We start from the raw sequence: 20261 nt of genomic DNA, 5'->3' as shown, positions 1-20261 counted from the left end.
CTACTAGAAATTATATGACAGGAATGTGCTTCAGCCATGTTCCTTTCTGAACAGGAACATCACAACTCTATTCTGTGGTAGCAGGAGGGACGCAGTACACAACTGATAATAAAACTTTTATGTCAGCTAGGATTTACACCACCTAGGATTCACGTTCACCAAGAAAACAGTTGGCAATGCAAGTCAAGCCAGTAATTTAGATGCATGAATGAGACAATTATAAACTTTGAAGTTCTGACCCTTAGACAGAAAGATTACACATCTTGTCTGAAATACATCAAAGTACACAGATACTAGCATTTGTAGGCTGTGTTTCTGTTGCACTGCATGTGTATCCTTAAAGTTGAGGCATAACATTTGAAGTGTGTGGAATCAAATTAAATACTGATGTAAAATATAGCTAGCAATTTACACTAAATTTCTAAGTTAGAAGAAACAGAACCAAAGTGAAGGTCCTTAATGGTGAAAACGTAAATTATCATTTCCCAAACTGTCCAAAAATTTCTCATACTAAAAAAAAAGACAAAACAAAACAAAAAGGCAAAAAGAAACAAAATTACAAACCCCAAACTACCATAAGTGTGTGTCTAATTTAATTGGCTAAAATTTTGAGAAAGTTTTGATAACTCTGCATTTTTTTCCTATTTTTTCAAGTCAAAATAAGCACAATATAGATATGATTGCCAATGTGAAATGCCTTTTAGCTATGAATTATTCTCATCAGAAACAGTGGAATCTTCTTTTCAAAAGTTGCCAGTCTCTTGTGTCTTGCTTAACAGAAACCTTAAACCCTATTAAAAAATCCGTGCTGCTAGTAAAGGTGTGAACAGATGTTTTATCTCCACATTTTGTGCATAAATGCAAGTACTCTGATGTAAATTGATAAAACTGTAGAAACAAATCATTTAAGATTTGTGCAGTGATTAATAATAGAAGCCAGTAATCAAATCTCCCTGCCACCAACACATCTGTTACAGAGAGTTTCTAGTTTGCCCTATTATGCAAATATGCAATAAAACAATTAAATTACTTGATTTAACACCTGGTTGAAAAACATTATTTTTAGGTGATTTTTTTTTAATGTATTGTTTTCACTATTGATAGCCACTTGATGTAGACTAATCCAATTATGCTTATGTAGAGAGTCGTAGAACTGAGAGGGGAAAAACTACAAAATCTTCTCAGGAACTGCTGCAGGATTTTGAAGATATTTAGAATTCCTCAGACACACATAGCTTCTGGAATAACAAAGTGTACAGGAGAAGAGATTTTTCCTTGAGTCTAACACTTCTGGATATTTCTGCATATAACTTGGTTCTTCAATACTAGTAGTGTCACTTATATAAGTAAATTTTTCTGTTAGCTTGAAACAACCAGTTTTTAATACATCATTGCACATAAAAATGAATGTGATCTCAAAAAAACTGCTTCTGAACATTTTCCTTGATAGTCTCATGAACTGAGGAGAGGGAAGTATCAGCACAGAATTACTCTCCACATAACGTACACTTAGACTATAATGTGTGGTTATGCAAACTGTAGATTTCAGCTGCCTTTAACATCTTAAGACTGCTGCCACTGGCTCTGCAGTGGATGAAGACAGCAAGTTCTGCAGTACTCCTCAAGAAGTCATTCCCTTGGTCTTGTTACTGCTATCCAGCTGAAAAGGGCTTGATCAGATGAACTTTGCAGCAGAGAACCTCCAGCAGACTCGTCCAGCCTCCAGTCTTCCTCCCTCAGCCTCTGCCAAGTGATTCCACCAGCTCCTCAAGGCATTCGTCTCTGATGTCTTCAGGCCACCCTCAGGTCAGCTCTGGCAGCAGGACACAGGAGGATGCCCCTGTTTATCCTTCTTCGGGACTGCTGCTGCGTTGCTGGGTAGTGGCCCTGTGACAGTGCCCTGTGTGATGCCCTAGGGTGATGGTGCCCTATGTGCAGCCCTGCCACTGCAGCCCACTGCCCCTCCACCCAGCATCCTTTGGAAGAACGCCTTTGGGGTGTTTGCCCCCAGGAAGCCCAGAGGGCTGTCCCTGCCCTTGGTGGCCACACACTTGGCACAGCTGCCGGGTGTCCCTGATGCGTCCTTTGCCACTCAGCTCCCAAGGACAAACATTGTGCTGCTATTCTTCTCCTGGGGCATGTCAGAAACCAAACCAGCCCTGCAAACCAGAGACCATTCCAGTAGCTATCCCCTCCCTGTGCCACAGCTAATTCCCTGACCCTGACAGGTACCTGATCTGGCTGGACACAAACCTTTTTGCTGGGGCATAACGGGACTGATTTTGGCAGTTGTAGCCTCGGGAAAGCCAAAGTGTAACCAAAGCCATTGGCTGGGATGGATGGTGCCAACAGACTACTATGGAAACAAGAGAGGCTTTGAAAAACAAGTGAGCAGAGATCAGGTATGGTGGAAAGCTTGGTCATTGTCAGACCTAGAATATTTGGATCTGTGCACAAAGCACAGCCAGGCAAATGACGACCCTTCCAAACTGTAAAAGTAGCCCATTGCTGCTGCAGCAATCATGTCCCTTTGTCGCACTGAATTCAAGCTCTGCAGCTCCCCTGTCAAACACACCCGTTGGCTCTGTTTCTATGGGATACAAAACACGCTTCAGCCCTAGGTTAAAATTTTCAGAGCTCATTTGTGACTTTAACCTTTCTGAGAGTTAGTTGTCTGCCTCACTTTGTGGGAAGATGTTCAAATCTTATCTAATACCCCGGCAAATGTCTTTTTCCTTTAAGATTTAGTGTTTGGAGTACTGAAAGACTAAGGGAGTTACTGTTCTTGTCATTTTGAATGTTAGTGCCAAAATTGGTACGTACCTTCAGACTATGTAAATCGGTATTTATACCATAGACATCTATTTGATTGTGGTTACATCAGAGGTGAAAGAAAGGGGTTTGCTTCCCTCCTTGTGAGCTTTGCAGACACATAGAGAGCATGCATGATTTCCTCACTGTTCCTTACCAGTGCACCAAGGGACATTTTCTACTACACAGTCTTAACGACAGGTTAATATCTGGCTGCAGGACTGGTGTCATGCCCAGATTTTTTTTTTTTTTTTTTTTTTTTTTAATCATAGATCTTTTTACATGACACCAGGCCTGCTGGTGACAAACAGGACACATTTGTCTCAAAGGGGGAAAAGAATCCTTGGGCAGAAGTTAGCACAGCTCATTGAGTGTTTATGGGTAAGAATCTGGGGGAAGGCCAGTGAGGCAGATATCCTGGTGGAGTCTGTCACAGACCACTCAACCAGTATGAAGAGGCAGATGAAATAACCTGCAGGCAGCTGGGAGGTCTCACAATTGCTAGCCCTTGTTCTTGTGGGGGACTTCAGCTTACCAGATTTCTGCTGGAAATACAACACAGCAGGGAGGAAACAGTCTAAGAGGCTCCTGGAGTGTGTAGAAGACAACTTCCTGACATAGCTGGTCAGTGAGACAACTAGGAAAGTCATCTCACTGGACCTGTTGTTCGTGAACAGAGAAGGACTCATGGGCTATGTGACAGTCAAAGGCTGCCTTAGGCATAGCAATCATGAAATAACTGAGTTTTCTCCTCTTGGGGAAGTAAGGAAGGGGGTCAGCAGAACTGCTACTTTGGACTTCCAAAGGGCAGACTGACCCGTTTAGGAGGCTGGTTGACAGAGCCCCTTGGGAAGCAGTCCCAAAATGCAAATGAGTCCAGGAAGGCTGGTCACTCTTCAAGAAGGAAATCTTAGAGTCACAGGAGCAGGCTGGCCCCATGTGCCGAATGACAACCCAGCTGGGAAGAAGACTGGCCTGACTGAACAGAGAGCTGTGGTTGGAACTCAGGAATAAAAGGAGAGTGTTTATGACCTTTGTAAGAAAGAGGACTACAAGGATGCTATGAAGTTATGCAGGGAGAAATTCAGAAGGGTCACAGCCCAACTACGGCTGAGCCTGACTACTGCTGAAATAGCAATAAAAAATATTTCAATATATACATTAGCAACAAAAGGAGGTCTAAGGAGAATTCCTCCCCTTTCTTGTATGTGAGGGGAAACAGTGACAGAGGGCAAGGGAAAGGCTGAGTTACCAAATGCCTTCTTTATGTCAGTCTTTTACAGTAAGAGCAGTTGTTCTCAGGGTACCCAGCCCCCTGAGCCAGAAGACAGGGACAGGGAGCAGAATGAAGCCCTAATAACCCAAGGGGAAATGGTGAGCAACCTGCTATACCACTTACATATGCACGCCTATGGAACCAGATGGCATCCATCCAAGGGTCCTGAGGGAGCTGGCAGAGGTGCTCATCAAGCCACTTTCAATTATTTATCAGCAGACCTGGCTAACCAGGGAGGTCCCTGTTGACTGGAAGTTGGCAAATGTGATGCCCAGCTACAAGAAGGGACAGAAGGAGGATCTGGAAAATTACAGAACTGTCAGTCTGATCTCGGTACTGGGGAAGATTATGGAGCAGGTCATGCTGTGTGCCATGAAACAGCACATACAAGACAACCAGGAGATCAGGCCTAGTCAGCATGGGTTTATGAAAGGTAGGTCCTGCTTGGCTAACCTGATCGCCTTCTATGACAAGGCGACCTCTTTAGAGGATGAGGGAAAGGCTGTGGATTTTATCTGCCTAGACTTTAGCAAAGCCTTTGACATGGTTTCCCACGGCATCCTCCTGGAGAAACTGACAGTTCATGGCTTGGACAACTGTACTGTTTGCTGGATGAAAAACTGGCTGGATGGCCAGGCTCTAAAAGTTGTGGTGAATGGAGTAAAATCCAGTTGGCAGCCAGTCCCAAGTGGTGTTTTCCAGGGCTCAGTATTGGGGGTAGTTCTATTTAAGATCTTTATCAAAGATCTAGACGAGGGGGTTGAATGCACCCTTGGTAAGTTAGCAGATGACACCAAGCTGGGTAGGACTGTTGATCTGCTTGAGAGTAGGAAGGCTCTACAGAGGGATCTGGGCAGGCTATATTGATAATCCAAGGCCAGTTGTATGAGATTCAAGAAGGCCAAGCACCAGGTGCTCCACTTGGGTCACAACAACCCCATGCAACACTACAGGCTTGGGGAAGCGTGGCTGAAAAGCTGCCTGGTGGTGGAAAAGAATCTGGGGATGCCAGTTGACGGTAGCTGAATATGAGCCAGCAGTGTGCCGGGGTAGCTGAGAAGGCCAACAGCATTCTGGCTTGCATCAGAAATAGTATGACCAATAGGACTAGGGAAGTGATCATCCCAGTGTACCTGGCACCGATAAGGCCCCATCTTGAATATTGTGTTCAGTTTTGAGCACCTCACTGCAAGAAAGACACTGAGATGCTGAAGAGAGTTCAGAGAAGGGCAGTGAAGACGTTGAAGGGACTGGAGCAAAAGTCTGATGAGGAGCAGCTGAGGGAACTGGGGCTGTTTAGTCTAGAGAAAAGAAGGCTGAGGGGAGACCATATCACTCTCTACAACTACCTGAAAGGAGGTTGTAGCATGGACGGTGTTGGTCTCTTCTCCCAAGTAACAAGTGATACGATGAGAGGAAATGGCCTCAAGTTGTGCCAGGGGATGTTTAGGTCAGATATTAGGAAAAATTTCTTCATGGAAAATGTTGTCATACATTAGAACAGGCTGCCCAGGGAAGTGGTTGCGTCGCCATCCCTGGAGGTGTTTAAAAGTTGCATAGACGAGGTTCTTAGGGACACGGTTTAGAGGTGGACTTGTCAGTGTTGGGTTAATGGTTGGACTCCATGATCTTAAAGGTCTTTTCCAACCAAAATGATTGCATAGTCAGGATTGGACAACTTCATTTTTTTTTAAGTGAGCAAGGATAACTTTCTCACTTTTTTCTGTCTCAGGGGTGTATGACAGGTTGTGTGAGACTTTCAGATTTTTTCTACAATGCCTCAGATGTACATTGAAAGAACTAAGACCGTGTTTCCTTCAGTGGAATGGAAGAAAAAACAAAGTAGCAAAAAATAGAAGTATTAAAATGTGTCCCTAAGACAGAACTTTGTTCTGAAAATGTTTGTTCATTTTTTTAACGCAACCATACATGTTGCCCCTAAAATTCTTTATGTTGAATTATGCATTTTATGAATTAGTGCTATAAAACCAGGAAGACATTAATTTCAAACAAACATCATCTTTCAGCTCCCTGGGTTACGGAATATCCAGCTGTGCCAGCAAAGTATATTCCTCTGGACGGGTGCATTTTAATACAGTCATCTCAGAGCAGAATATGTTCATTTATAAACTGCATTCAAAAATAGCCAAGCAGAAAGTTCTCTAACTATTGAATATGTTAGATCCATTGTTGATAGATACACTAATAAACAACATGTATATTCAAGTCATCCTGTAGATAAAGAGAGACAGAACCCATCATTTAAGGCAAGATGAAGTACAAATATGTCCACCATTCCCAGTAATTACTCAAAAGTCTGATAAAAAACACCTATCATATCCTTTTCTTCTGTATAACAAATAGAAAAGAGAGAGAGCAGTGTCTGGGAAGCATAGAAGAATGGAATTAGAAATTCAGTTTGTGTAGTACAATGTGTCTTTCTCTCTGAAAAGGTGATTATCAGTGGAAGTTAATGGACATTTTGATCCAGATGTCAGTTTGCCAGGTTTTTGGTTTTTGTCTTGGATATTTTTTCTCTCTTTTTTCTCTTTCTCTTTTTTTCTTTTTTTTTTTTTTTTTTTTCTCCTGTCTTTTCAAATGTATAGCAGAAAAGACAATTGATTAAAAAGAGATCTTTACAAGAAGGCATCACAGTTAGTGTAAAGAGAAAATCTAGAAGCTTGTCAGGAATTCATTAAGAGAAACATTGAAAAATATCTGAGCTTGTTCAAATTCCAATAGACCTCCTCAGCTGAGAAACCAGGTTTCAGAAAAAATAGCAATGGAATTCCTCTTATTCTTTGCCTCGACTGCCCAGATCTCAAGTAGAATCTTCCCATTCTTTGTACAGTCCAGAATGAATGTAGAGACAATAAAAAGGGTTAAAGATTTTTAAAGTATCACTAAGTGTGTGTGTGTCTGTTTATATTTTGTATTTTCAACATAGTGTGTAAAGCAATAATACTTTTTTTTTTTTTTTTTTTTTTTTTTAATAATGAAGAGGCTGGCAGAGGAATGAAGTAAAATTTCTTCCTGAAAAGGGCAGAATTGATCATGGTCCTTGTAGAGCTATTCAGTGCCTAAAAGTAGACATATAGTGATATTTCGATGTATTCAACCACATTAGACTGTGTAGATACGGCACAGGACACAAATCAGTCATGCACCCTTCTGGAAAGTCAGCTGAATAGCAGACATTAGGTCATCTAAAATGGTATTAGATCCTTGTGTTACCTGACTTGTTCCTTAGCAATCTTGTGCTTTTATACATCACAGAAAACTTCAAATAACTATAAAGTTCCCTTTCTGCATTCTCCTAGAACCTCATTTTCCAGATTAATGAACTGATTGCATCATTTAGACAGTCTCCAAAGTGAAAAGAAAGCTGTGAAAATACCATGCAGGCATATACAGTTTTACATTTCTTATGTACAGCTCAACGTATTATTGTTCGTTGTACATTGTACATTGTCCAGACCTCCAAATAATTTCCATCAACGTTCTGTATCACTTCTGCCATGGGATAAGATGATAAAGATTTGAGATAAGAAGGTAAGGATTTAAGAGATGTAAATGTAACCAATTATGTTATCTCATAATTAATTAATTTTAAGAAAATGATGTGACACTGAGAGTTTGTGGTGGTTGCAGTCCCACACTCTCTGGGCTACATCAATACCCAGGCAAGTCAGGCATGTTGTGGAGAACAATTCCCATTATGCAAGTGTAGTGAGCTAGAGCACTGAGGTATGACCTCTGTACTCTCAGAGCTCCTGCCATATGAAGAAAGATACCCCTTCTGCCTGGAAAGGTAGCAATGATCAGTCATTCCCGACCTGTGGCTCACCTGCTACCTGGATTGTAGCCTGAGCGAGTCGGTACTAGAACTATACAATCTGAAACGTTCTGGATGTAGACAAATGGTGGAAAACACCAGAATATTACCTCATCCTAAGTGTGGCCAAAGTGGAAAAACACAGACTAAAATCAATGATCTCATGATCCTATAAATAGTGAACCTACGTGAAGCCAGTTGAGATCTCCAGGGTCACAACCACTTCACATCTGCCTCTGAGGTGGGATGCCTCTCAGAGTCACCTCACGATGAATGGACACTGCAAAGCCATGGATGAAGATAGATTTCCCAAGACTCAACAAGCACCCGTTGAGAATGCCGATGCATTAAAAATGAGTAATTCACTAAACTCAACAGGGAAATTTCAATCATAGGTGTACCTCCACATATATTAGAATATCTGTGGATTAATACACACGTGCGTGTGTGTGATTTATACATTTGTATATATGTGGTTTTATCCATATATCTGTGTAGATGTCTATGTGTATGCTATCTGATTTATCTCTTTCTAAGTATAGTGTGACCCTTGCCATTTTTGAATCTGCAATCAAGTCATTGTTTTGATCACAACAATTCCGACTGAATTGTTTGAAATCACTTTATTAATCAGTTGTCGATTCAGCACTATTAGAAATCATATATTAAGGTTGTGATCTACTTCAATAAATTTCAAATTGATGTTAAATCAAAACCATGTAAAAATCCATCTGCGACAGTTTAACATGGTTTTTCACCTCTCGAAGTTTGTAACACTACGAATAAAAAGTGACTTGTAATAGCAAACATTTGGTGTAGAAGCGGTTCATAGAAGAATTTCTCAGCATCAGGTTTCAGGATTTCAGATGCATTTGATCTGCTTTCACAAGGAATTGTTATTGTTGTATTCCATGACAAGAATCTGGGGAGGAGAATGTGTAGCCTGGGTGCTCTTATGTCCTAGAAGTTTTACATCTTTACAGTGGTAAAGTGGTCATTTATAACACTATTGGAAGCTTGAACAGTCTTCGAGGATGTCTTGTGTGAACCAGTGGTGACACAACTCAATACAAAAATCAGAGTCGCAATTCACATATTCCTGTGTAGATACGGGATTTGTACAAGTTGCAACTTCCTTTGATCAGTAATTAATAAATATTTAGCAAGCTACATAAGCAGTCAGCAGGTTGACAATAATCATTCATGCAAACACTCAAGATCTGATAAAAATATGTCCTGTCTGTATAATTCAGTAATTAGCAGAAACTGTATAACAGGAAATATAGAAGGAAATCCATAATTTCATGGTGTGGTAACAAAACAGAATGAAAAAGAAGGAGCACTTGTAGTCATGAAGTACAACAGAAAAAATTATCCCCAAATTAGTATTTTAAGATGAAATGAAGAGGAATGGAAATAAACCACTTGATCAGCGATCAGAATTATCCTGACAGGATCAGTGGAACTACAGGAAATGAATGAATGAGCTGACAGCAAAAATTTTGTATTTAAAGCTTACATAGTACATAACTGAGGAGGACACTGAGATGATAAAAAAGGCCACAGAAGCCAATGGTAATAGAAATTCTGAAGAAACATAATAAAAATGAAATATGGTTATTGGAGTACTATGAAATCCGTAGATTAGTAAGAGAGTTGAATACTGTTCAACTGCCCTCACACAATCCGTTCCCCTCCTCCCAGCCTCAGCTGTTCGCAGATGTCAGTCGGCTGCTCTACATGCCCTCCATAAAATCCGTTAAAGAAACATGTGGATTTTATTTTTTTTTCTGGTAAGAAAGTGAAAATATAGAGGTGTTGCTCAGCTGTAAGTCTCATGAACTGAGCGTCCACTGTCATGTATCTGATTTTGATTAAGTAACTTTTGATTTAAACACTGTATCTTGTCTCGCTTCTTGTTCTTCAGACTTAGAACTGTATCAGGAAGATTTTCTTTAACCTGGACTACTACTTCACTGATATCTGCAAGTTTATAAAGGAAAAATTATTTACCTCAGAAGCTATGCATCAAAAACTGCAGGGTCAGTTTTACCCTACTACCTAACTGCAGATCAGTATATGAAATGTAGTCACATTTATGATACCCTTTCCCATGGAAAAACAATCAGACTCATTTTTTTATTCTGCTGTCTATATACATTTTAATGACATTTTAAACCATTTATCACCATTTCCTATAAAACACCCTATTGCAAAACAAGTTGAATTCAGATAGAGAAGCTGTGAATTGGTCTGATGCTAAACATTATACAGACTCTTGATGGTGGAAAGGATATCATGTTTGCAGAATCTCACCAGCATTTGACATAATAAAACACTAGTGGCTCCTAGCCATAACAACCAGCAAGATGAAATACCACTCTGTGGTAAGACTGACACAATCTGTGTGCCATAACAACCAGCAAGATGAAATACCACTCTGTGGTAAGACTGACACAATCTGTGTGAGAAAAATCCATAATTTGTTAATGAACTGTACAAGAATCTAAACTGATGGCAAAGACAGTGAGAAAGACCACCATAAAAAGGGCATCTGTGTGTATATTTTGTAACATTACTACAAGTAGCCAAATAATTAACTTCAGCACAACTAAAATTAATGTGTGCAATCCATTTGTGCACCACTGCCCAAAACAAAGCCTACACTTAAGCTGAACTGTATTATCACTACTTTCCCTGTGTTCTGTGGTGTATATAATTTAAACAAAAAAAATTATCAGTACCACTAACGTAGAAGAGTTTCTTTCACCAAAACATAATGAGACCATTAACCATCTTCGAACAGCTTAGAAACTTTCAATGCAGTGCAACTCTTCTTCCAAAATTCGGTTTAATATTGCTTCAGATAGCTTCCTTTAAAGCAATTATCAAAAAGACAAAGTATAAAGTTACTGCTTAGAAAAATGTACATTTCAGTATATTGTCTGCAGAATGCCTTTGATTCCAAACTGGGGCATTTGAAATAGCATTTCAAAATGCTCGTTTTCTGCTATTTTTTGGCATCATTACACTTGTTTGGGAAAGAGTGCTATATGCTGTGAAGCTGTTCACTATACTGAATGAAAGTTACCAGTGCATTACTGGATACTCCAGACCAAGTAATTACAATAATCAGTATGTTCTCTTAGGGACAAACCTACAAGGCATCAAGAAGGCTGTCAGTGCTAAGGCAGAATGCACATGACAGACTAAAGATACAAGAAGCTGTTTTATGGACAACTGACCAACTTGGCTGACTGAAACAAACAAAAAAAATACTGTTATGATGGATTCATCTAGAATATATCAACCATACAACTGCAAACATTAAACATATTGCTGAGGTAATAATATGAGAGAATGAGCATTTGTCATATTGCTGAAAACTTTCTGTAGTCGTGGGATTATAATAAAAACAGAAGTGTTTAACTATCTGTCAATAAAAAATGACAGGATACAATGTAATATGTGGAAATGTACTGTTCCAAGGACAGATAGGACAACCTGGAGAACTGTGGAAGATAGTAGTATAATATACTAATGCAAAAGAAAGATCATGCCAGTGATCTAATTAGGACTATAGAGCTGCCTATAACATTAACTCATTTTTTGAAAATATTATGCTGGTAATGGAAGTATACAAGACATAGTAGTAATAAAATGCACCTCTTCTGATATTCATGCAATTTGATGTAATGCAGAGGACAGGAATTAAGGTCATAAGGAATAGTATTGTTTGCATTCAAGGTTTATGAGTGATATCTTCCACATCTAGCAAGTAGAGGTACTTCATTTCTTCTTGGAATCAAAATACTTTAAGGTGACTTCTGTGAATATATGTATAGACTATGGTCCTTTTCTCCAAATCTCTATATACACATGACAAGTATCAAAACAAACAACAAATCTGATTTTTCTTTTGGATGCTGTTTTTTAGCCAGCTGCTCACAAAGAACACTTCAACACCTGGCTGTATTGGACTCTCCATTAAAAAGAAAGGTTACCTATTCAGATCTGGGTCAACTAACATTGGCCTAAATCCTGAGAATCACTTAACTCTATGACTTAAACTTACAACTTAAGAACCATTGGAAAATGTCTGACCTTCTTTGCCACTGAATTGCATACATCCACAGGGGAGACACTTCAAATTCTGAAATCTTTGTCTACCTGAGTAGGGCTTTATATAGGTTTATTTCTTCATTTTCTTTAAACATTATTTGTATTTCATGTGAAATAGGTAGCTTTTCTTTCCGCTGAATTACATTTCTTAATGTGTCGGGCCAGTCACTTTCACTCACTTATTTTTAGAAAGCACATCTCACCTTTCACTGACCAATTTGTGCAAGCAGAGAGTGAGAATCTCACCACATGAGCTCTCATTTTTCAGGTCTTGTCCTAATCATTTCTCACCTTTGCCAAATAATGTCATGGACAAAATAAAGAATAAAGTCAGTGTACTTTAATTTTATTGGAGTCTTTCCCTATCACTAGCTGTGAGACCAATACAGAAGTTAAACACTTTCTTCCTTATCTCCATTGCTATAAAATAGGAACACCATGGTTATAGAGACCTGTGTCATGTATACAAAGTATACATATGAGAAAAAAACACATCAGAAAGTATATGTTGGGCTTTGGAAGATCTGACATAGATCTTGACATTTATACTAGACTCAGATTTTTTTTCCACTTTCGTATATTTTTGAATAGAAGAGTTACATAACCCTGGTAGATTAGGGGTTGCATGATTCCTTGCTAACAGTTGACCAATATCTGGTGTTAGAGAAAGATAAGGCTTCCTATGCCCCACAGAAACTTTTTCTTTAATAACCTATTTAAGAAGAATTATTTTACATATGCAAGATTTTTATTTTTTAGAAAAAGTGACCTGATTTGTTGACTTACGTTAATGTCATAGGTAGTCCTACTACCCAACATGTCATAGCTAATCTAAAAATTAGGTGCAAATAAATACAAATCCAATAACAACAACAACATTATCATCTTCTTTAAACCAACATCTGAATTAAAAATTAAAAATTTATGATGGACAGAGGGAGTTTAGGGCATGATTTTAATTAAAGGAAGATGGGAGGAGAACACATGTTTATTGTAAAACTTTGAATGACAAAAAGTAATAATAGTATTGTGCTGCTCTTAGTTATTTTACCATTAATTAAAATTTATTCTAGTAATGAAGAACTAGAATCTAGCCAGAAAAATGTAACCTACTAGAAATGCAACAGGGTTAGGATGCAGCAGAGATTTCCAATGTCTGCAACCTTCCACTCATCCCTTTGGAGTCTTTTGTTGGGTATATGCAGAGCCTTGTAGTTTAGTAACCTGCATATTACCCTCTCTCAGACAAAGCTATAAATGTTTCTTCTCATCTTTACAGGATAAATTTACATATTGAAATTCTAAAGCAGCTTCACTCACTCATTTGTGAAGCAGTATGGCCAAAGAATTAAAAGCCTCACCATTTTCATGGAACCTACCACCTGTTTGAATTTTATCAATTTTATCCCAACAATTTAAATAAAGACCAACAGTAAGAAGTGGAAATCAAAACCAGAATAAATTGCAAACATACTTACTCTGTTCTGTCCTCCTTTCTTAGTTGACATGTCATGGCACTAATTCAAAACCACAAGATTTTTAACTTGAAAGATGCAAGACATTAAAAATAAATGAAGACCTTTTAATTCTCTATCCCTCTACCTAAACCAACCAGAATTTTGCAAGTTTGCAGTTCTGTTCTTACCTACATCACAGTTCTTATATCTCTTCCCATTCACCCTCACTGCCATGTGTTGAAAACTTCTTAGATCTCTCTTGATCCTACAGTAAATTTACAGATATGCCCTAATGAAAGGCTACTTTGCTTCTTTTGTGATGTAAAAAATTGCTGCTCTTTGGATAATAATCTCCAAGACTGTAAGGAAGTAAAATCTCTGAATAACATAAAAAGCAAATGAAAATACAAGTTCCCTATGTGTCATTAAAGCAATAGTAACAAACTAATGTTTTGCTACTGAAACAAGAGAGAATTCCTGAAAAACTGTGTTGTGAGGAGGTCAGATAGCTTAGGAACTTAATTCAGTCTCTTCCCAAACATGATTAAGAATTCACATATGTATCCATTATCCGAAAATAGCAGAGGGTTTTGGTGGTGGTTGCAAATAGAATAGAGAACATTGTGGCTGCTTTTCCTTTAGTTTCAGGGGGATGTAAAACACTAATTATAGGGGGGGAAAAAAAAAAAAGTCTTTTATTTTAAAGTACAACAAGGACACCAAAACACAATGGGTAGGATCCTTTCCTATTTTGTGTAAATTGAAAGAAGAAAGTAACACTGATAGGTAGAGGATAAAACACTCAATATTTTCTAAAACAAGATAAAATTCTACATATTTATTCCAGTTTCACTACTATATATGCGGATCAATTTCTTACTTGCAGATTCAGGTTCAGCATACAAAATAAGTTGCCTCAGGTGAACTTTAGCTTAATGAGTTCTGTTTTTGAGGTATGCTTACATCTTTCTAAAGAAAGCAACATATAATTTTCTAAAGCAGGTGTTTCTTTATTGTACGAGGACTTAAAGATTTAGTTTTCTACATTATTTTTCACTATTTTTGGGTGCTGAATACATTGTTTTATAGTGTTCTCATTTCATAAGCTTGGACTCTAAAGAATATGCAATGTCCCTCATCTGAAAAAGGTCCTTGTGACTCATTCTGGTTTAGAGCTGACAGAATATTGATTATCCATTAAGCAAATTTAGTGCATGTATTACCATCCTCAAGGTGGAGATAAGGAGACATACAGTGTAGGAACAATAAGACTACTTAATATTCTAATCTTAATCACTTATCTACTGTCCATATTTATAACATTGCTCTCAGTGGACATATTCTTTTGTCCTGAACTATCACTCAGGGGTGTTGTATTGTAATTCACTGACGAGTATTTGGTTGCTTTAGACTCCTACTTTAATTTGGTACTGATTAATAAAAAATAAAGTCTTACAACTGAGATAATAGAAATCATTGTTACTGTTTTCATACAATTCTAAAATTGAAGTTAAACTGACAAAGTGACCTTATTCTGATACACAGTGTTTTGGTGAAAAGATAAATGCAACTGTATTTCATTTCAACAACAAAACTCTTGCAATGTTGTATTATTCCATTGGCTTATCTGCAGTTTAGGGTTTATCTATTCATTCTGCATAAGATCCTGTAAATGTAATTAAGGGTCACACATCTGTTACGAGGAGTAAGGGATAAAGGAATTAATTTCTTATTTTTTCTTCCCTAGAGCTAGAAATTGGCTTACAAGTTACTATTCATTGGAACACCCCAGAGTGCTGACAATAAATGAAACAGATACAGCTGCACTCCACTAGGCAACAGAAAATCAGATTCACAGAAAAACATCCATCCATAAAAAGTACAGGACATTTATCCTCAGAACAAGGATTTACAGAACTTTTCAGTGACTGAGCACTTCTAAACATTAGAGCTCAGTTAAACTGAGATCTCTAATTTATGTGCTATATATTCTGGCGTTTTAACTCTATTTCTACAATTATAATTATTTTTATTTGTACATTAAAAGCATTATAATTTACAGAAATTTTGATATTATTTCCTTCTCTCTGAGTAATTTTTTCCACAGTTTATTTTCAAATTTTCTATCATGTGTTAATGCCATCAGATCTGACTCATTGTGAATTAAGGGACTTTGATGCTAAAACCTATATGTGAATAAAGAATGACTTAACACTGATTTTGGAATTCAGTGAGTTCAGAAAAAAGCATGGGGTACTCATTTCAAGAACCATTTGGTATGAGAATATGGTAGACTGTGCAAACATCACTAGAGGGAGTCATGACCACACAAACTAGATTGGTGCATTTCATAAATGCTTCACTGAGCTGAAATCTGGTTCCAGACTATGAAATTTGTGCCATGTTATACAATAGTCACCTGTAGGAAGTTCCCATTTGTTTTCTGGAGAAAAGAAAAGGGGGAAATGCATCTGGCACAAAGAAAAGTTTCTTGCGCTTTTTTGTTGTTTGTTTTCTTTTGTTTGTTTTTGTTTTTTGTTGTTGTTGTTGGGAGTTTTTTTGTTAATATTGAAGGAATTACATTAGTAGAATTTACCCATTTAACCAGTAGCCCAAAGAGCTTGTCGGGAAAGCTTTACATGGGGTTTCCCAAGGATGGAGACTCCTTGACCTTTCTGGGCAACATGTACCAGTGCTTGGTCACCCCCATAGTGAAAAGGTGTTTCTTCTTATGTTCCTACAGAATCTTTTGTCTTTCAGTTTGAGCCCATTGCCTCTTGTCCTGTCACTTGACACCACTGAAAAATGCCTGGTTCTGTCTTCTTTACATCTTTCCTTCAGGTATGTACATCGATAAGATCTCCCCGAGCATTTTCTTCTTCAGGCTAAACAGTCCCAGCCATCTCAGTCTTTCCTCACAGGAGAGATGCTCTAGTCCCTTAATAACTTTCCTGGCCTTTCATGGCACTCTCACCAGTGTATTAGTGCTTCTCATGTGCTGGAGAGCCCAGAACTGAACACAGCACTCCAGGCGTGGCTTCGCCAGTGTTGCTCAGACATATAAAGTATCACAGACAGTATAATTAAGATGTGTATTCTCAATGAAACCAAAATTGGAAACCTGATACATAGCAACAGATAGAAAGACCTTGATGAAATGGAACAACATTGCAAACAAAATTCAACTATTTTTGTATTCTGAAGGAGTAGACAGAATTTTTTTCTTACATTCTAGAAACAACTGTAGCTAAAACCATAGCACAGCTTTCTGTCACCAAGATATAAGACCAATTTTATTAAAAAAAAAAAAAAAAAAATGTGACCTTTACTGTAACTAAGATGTGTTCTTACTAGAGCCAGACTCTTTCCCATGCTCTGGTTTCAGTACTTTTTCTACTGTTTAGGGATGACAGCAGCAAGACTTCCTCTTGCCTTTGGTTTGAAATGGATGCTGGCTTTATTCCTTCTGTGCTCATCTGATTACAGCTTTTGGTCCTACACAGGTGTCTATGGTGAAGACTAAAGAAGTAGAGGTGCTGCCCTGCCTTTGAGATTCTGTTAGAGGTAACCCAGGAGAAGCACGGTTTAGAGACATCATATAGATGCAATTAATAAATTTGACCTGTAGATTGGTGATTGGTATTCACGCAAAGTGAACATCACGTTTCTCCTGGGCCTGCTTCAATGACACAGGTTTCCTAGCACTTATATGCCAATCAAACAGTTCAGAAAGAAAAAATAAGGGAAGCAGTTAAGAAAGCTTTTAGAATACCTTTACAATTTCTTACTATAAAGCCATATGCCCCTCTTCCTAAATCAATGATAAGTACAATGACTTTATTGAACTCAACCTATCTTTACCAGTTACCATCAATCAAACAGTAAACAAACAATATCATTTGACTGCTCTGACTGGTTACTCAAATGATAATGACAACTAAATGTAGGCAGAAGTATCAAACAAAAGACTGCTAGCAATCCACAACAAAAAATTTGTTTAAAAAAGTTTATATTTCTGAAAAATCAAAGTAATCTCACAGACTCCGAAGGCAAAGATAGAAATGTGTTAATTCTATTAATAACAGAATTCATCCATTTGGGTACATAGTATTTCTTCATACAGTGGACGTCCTCAAAACCACCTTTATTGGACTCCACTGGAGACTACAAAGAAGGTGAGTTTGTGTCTTCATAAATATTTTTTTCCTTTTTTTCTTTTATTTTTTAATTAAGAACTTAAAGATATTTTTTTTTGTCTAAGCTTCTCTTTCCTTCATGTATCTTTCCTTCCACTTCTAAATGCTCTTCATGTGGCAATAAAAATCAATGTTTCTCTCCACTTTCAACTGCATTTCTTTCCCTCCTTACTACTTCAAAGTTTAACAGGAGAGTTTTAAAGTGCGCTTACAGAGGGCCCTCACCCAGCAGCTCTGAAGAACCGTGTTTGAATAATTCATCAGACTCAATCTTACAGAGTGACTAATGTGCTAATTATACAGAAGAGTCATTTATAAGGTTGGATCGGGTGCTCAATGCTAAACATCATTATAAAATATTCATATGGTATTTGGGAATTTTCTGAAAACTGCGGATATGACAGATATCCGTAAAGATGGATAATTTCCTCAGCACCACAGTCCTGCTTAACTGAAAAGATTTATCAGAAAGCCAGCATCAGGACTTTTAGAGGTATAATCTATTGTGACCGTGTGTTAGAAATATGTTACCTATGCATACTGCAAAGCTATTTAAAAATAGCTCATCAAATTGAACGCCTCCTATAGTCATGATACATCCCTTAATTTATTGTCAAATTTGAACCAAACATTGTACATGGACTGTCTTGTACAAGATCTTGTTAAAAGTACTTATAAAAGTTCTGTGTGAAACATGAAACTTGGCCATATGTGTGTTTGGCCACAACACTTCGACTTGAACTATACATTTCAGTTATGTTTTAAAGTGAAGGATTGGGATGCTTTTGATTTGTAACAAAAAGTGGAACTTAGTGAAAACCAGATAACAGCTTTTTTTACTGGAATAGGTGAGATTCTTCTCTCAGTGACATAAGATGCAACAGGAGAAATAATAATGAACAAAAGCCTATCCAACAGCCAGGAAGGCCACATACAGATCCAGAGATGAGATCTACAACAGTTCTGTAGCCAAATGAAATATAGTGCCATCTAAAGTATATATGCCATCTCATAAGGAATATTTTTACTGTCAAGATAATATGGCAAACCTTTGCATAGGCAATAGAAAAAAGCTGTTTTCATGTTTCATTTTAAGGTCTACAGTTAGGTAAACTCATTAGCTGTAATTTTCTAGACTAAGCCACAGTTCCTCCAGTTATTAATTAGTATAATTTTATTTCACACACTTTCAACAAAGTGGCTCATACTGGACAGCATCTTGGTCAGTTTGGATACTGCAGTGTCCCATTACTGTTTCCTCCTTGTCTTCTCTTGTTCAAAACAAAAAAAAATTATTCCAGAAGAACACACCCAGAAGTACTTCTGGGTACCATGCCAGCCATGGACAGTCCCAGATATGCTAGGAATACCCATTGCATTTATGATGTGGAAACAGACTGCTGGAAACAGAAAAAAACCCCTCTTTTTTGTATGTTTCCTTCAGGATCACACAACATAAAATGGAACCAATTGAATGCTTTTGTCTTTTCCTTGCAAAAACTGCTAAGATTTTGTCACTTCACGTTGCTTTCCACTTAGGACAAATACTCTTGCATTTTTAATATCATGGTTCTTTGTTTTGCTTGCAGTCTTCTTCCACAGTTCAATGCTTGTTCAAGTATATAAACATATCTGTGACTAGCCTGCTGCTTAAACAATGACCGTGACTTCTGATGCCTTCAGGCTGCAACTCCATTCCCAGCAAGAGATCTTCTGTTAGACTGGATGCTCCAAAACCCTCATGATCCTTTTCACGTCTTGCTGCTGACATTATTTTGAGCTCTGCTGTCATCATAACACCTTTCTTAGTCATGGTTTAAAACTTGAAATAACTAATCTAGAGTGCCTTCTTTTCCATATACCTCTCTGTCATATAATGTCTCATTTTTCTTACTCTCAACTGGTTTAGAGATATCAAAGGTTACGTGAATTGCAAATGGGCCTAGGTAGAAAATAGATGCCAATAGAAAAATAGCACAAGTTTCTCTGGGTATATATGGAAAAAAAAATCTGCACGTTCACAAGAAACAGTTTTAGGAGACTAGGGAGTGAGCTGGTGATGTACGATAAGCAGTATGACACTCATACATATCGAGCTAACTGACAAAGCTAAGTGCAGTGAAAGCAGACCTGAATTATGAAAACTATATCTAATTGGAAAAATAAGGAAAAACTTCAACAGTAAACTTAGGACAAGAATGATTTTTCAATGACATGAATTTCAACCACTGTTAATATTTCTATGGGACTATTTTACAAGGACCCAAGTGAAAGTTAGCTATTATAAACAAGTTTATAAAAATCTCAATCTATTTTTCATGAATTGGAGATGGTAAAAAGGAAGTAAAAAGTAAACAACAAATATCTTAAAATCCCACATAGTTGAGTAAAAGGTGCTTCATTTAATATTTCTGCCGCCAAAAAGGAAGCTAAATCACCTAGATTAATAATCCAGTTTGAGAATGCATATGAGAGGGAAATAGTAATGGGTAATTGGGATACTCTGACTGTATGAGCAAGCAGTATGTGTATGATAATTTCAGAGATACAGAAAAAACTGTCCC

Source organism: Caloenas nicobarica, chromosome 5 (assembly GCF_036013445.1).
Source record: "Caloenas nicobarica isolate bCalNic1 chromosome 5, bCalNic1.hap1, whole genome shotgun sequence".
In the NCBI taxonomy this organism is placed as follows: Eukaryota; Metazoa; Chordata; class Aves; order Columbiformes; family Columbidae; genus Caloenas; species Caloenas nicobarica.
This window is presented reverse-complemented; position numbering follows the sequence as displayed.